General features: G+C 25.2%; 1 protein-coding gene across 1 annotated transcript in view; it reads left to right on the forward strand.

Moving 5' to 3' along the window:
- Nucleotides 1–2,500, forward strand: part of LOC144533812 (kinesin-like protein KIF26A) — a 52,722-nt gene that overhangs the window by 29,804 nt on the left and 20,418 nt on the right. The window lies entirely within an intron of this gene.

Below are 2,500 nucleotides of genomic sequence, written 5' to 3' on the forward strand. Positions count from 1 at the left end.
CCATTTTGTTACTTTTTTTCAACATTTTTGCCATTTTTGTTACTTATTTCCAACATTTTTTGCCATTTTTTTTCCAACATTTTTTGTCACTATTTTTTCAACGTTTCTGTCACCTTTTTCCTAACACTTTTGTCCCCTTTATATCCAACATTTTTGCATTTTTTTCAACATTTTTGTCATTTTTTTTCCAACATTTTTTGTCATTTTTTGTCATTTATTTCCAACATTTTTGCCATTTTTGTTACTTATTTCCAACATTTTTGCCATTTTTTTCCAACATTTTTGTCACTATTTTTCAACGTTTCTGTCACCTTTTTCCTAACACTTTTGTCCCCTTTATATCCAACATTTTTGCATTTTTTTTCAACATTTTTGTCATTTTTTTCCAACATTTTTTGTCATTTTTGTCATTTATTTCCAACATTTTTGACATTTTTTCAACATTTTTGACATTTTTTTCAAAAATTTGCAAAAATGTTAGAGAAAACCAAAAATGTTGAAAAAATGTCAAAAAGTTTGAAAAAATGTCAAAAATGTTGGGAAAAAATGGCAAAAAATAAATGACAAAAATGTTGCCTTCAGGGCTCCCTGGTTGGTTTGTGTTTTAATAAAATGTCTTTTGTCACTTATTTCCAACATTTTTTGCATTTTTTTTCAACATTTTTGTCATTTTTTTCCAACATTTTTTGTCATTTATTTCCAACATTTTTTGTCATTTTTTTCCAACATTTTTGCCATTTTTTTCAACATTTTTGTCATTTTTTTCCAACATTTTTGTCATTTATTTCCAACATTTTTGATATTTTTTCAACATTTTTGACATTTTTTTTCAACATTTGGCAAAAATGTTAGAGAGAAACCAAAATGACGAAAAATGTCAAAATTTTTTGAAAAAATGTCAAAAATTTCGAAAAAATGTCAAAAATTTTGAAAGAAATGTCAAAAATGTTGAAAATGTCAAAATGTTGCAACAAATGTCAAAAATGTTGGAAAATATGTCAAAAATAAATGACAAAAATGTTGCCTTTCAGTGCTCCCGGTTGGATTTTGTTTTAATAAAATGTCTTTTGTCACTTATTTCCAACATTTTTTGCATTTTTTTTCAACATTTTTTGCCATTTTTTTCCAACATTTTTGTGATTTTTGTCATTTATTTCCAACATTTTTGACATTTTTTTCAACATTTTTGACATTTTTTTGAAAATTTGGCAAAAATGTTAGAAAGAAACCAAAAATGTTGAAAAAATGTTGAAAAAATGTTGAAAAAAATGTCAAAAAATGTTGAAAACAATGTCAAAATGTTGGAAAAACGTCAAAAAATAAATGACAAAAATGTTGCCTTCAGGGCTCCTGGTTGGTTTGTGTTTTAATAAAATGTCTTTTGTCACTTATTTCCAACATTTTTGCCATTTTTTTTCCAACATTTTTTGTCATTTTTTGTTACTTATTTCCAACATTTTTGTCACTGTTTTTCAACGTTTCTGTCACCTTTTTCCCTAACACTTTTGTCCCCTTTATATCCAACATTTTTGCATTTTTTTTCAACATTTTTGCCATTTTTTTCCAACATTTTGTCATTTTTTGTCCAACATTTTTGTCATTTTTTGTCATTTATTTTCCAACATTTATGTCATTTATTTTCAACATTTTTTTGAACATTTTTTGACATTTTTTTTCAAAATTTGGCAAAAATGTTAGAAAGAAACCAAAAATGTCGGAAAAAATGTCAAAAATGTTGAAAAAATGTTGAAAAAAATGTTGGGAAAAAATGTTGAAAAAAATGTCAAAAATAAATGACAAAAATGTTGCCTTCAGGGCTCCCTGTTTGGTTTGTGTTTTAATAAAATGTCTTTTGTCACTTATTTCCAACATTTTCTTCACTATTTTTCAACATTTTTTGCCATTTTTGTTACTTATTTCCAACATTTTTTGCCATTTTTTCCAACATTTTTGTCATTTTTTTCCAACATTTTTGTCATTTATTTCCAACATTTTTGACATTTCTTTCAACATTTTTGACATTTTTTTAAAAATTTGGCAAAAATGTTAGAGAGAAACCAAAAATTTTGAAAAAAATGTAAACATTTTTTGAAAGAAATGTCAAAAATGTTGAAAAAAATGTCAAAAATAAATGACAAAAATGTTGCCTTCAGGGCTCCTGGTTGGTTTGTGTTTTAATAAAATGTCTTTTGTCACTTATTTCCAACATTTTTGTCACTATTTTTCAACGTTTCTGTCACCTTTTTCCAACCACTTTTGTCCCCTTTATATCCAACATTTTTTTCAACATTTTTGACATTTTTTTCCAACATTTTTGACATTTATTTCCAACATTTTTGACATTTTTTTCAAAATTTGGCAAAAATGTTAAAAAGAAACCAAAAATGTCGGAAAAAATGTCAAAAATGTTGAAAAAAATGTTAAAAAAAATGTTGGAAAAAAATGTCAAAAATGTTGGAAAAAAATGGCAAAAATAAATGACAAAAATGACAAAAATGTT

This window comes from Sander vitreus, chromosome 18 (assembly GCF_031162955.1).
Source record: "Sander vitreus isolate 19-12246 chromosome 18, sanVit1, whole genome shotgun sequence".
NCBI classification, from domain to species: domain Eukaryota; kingdom Metazoa; phylum Chordata; class Actinopteri; order Perciformes; family Percidae; genus Sander; species Sander vitreus.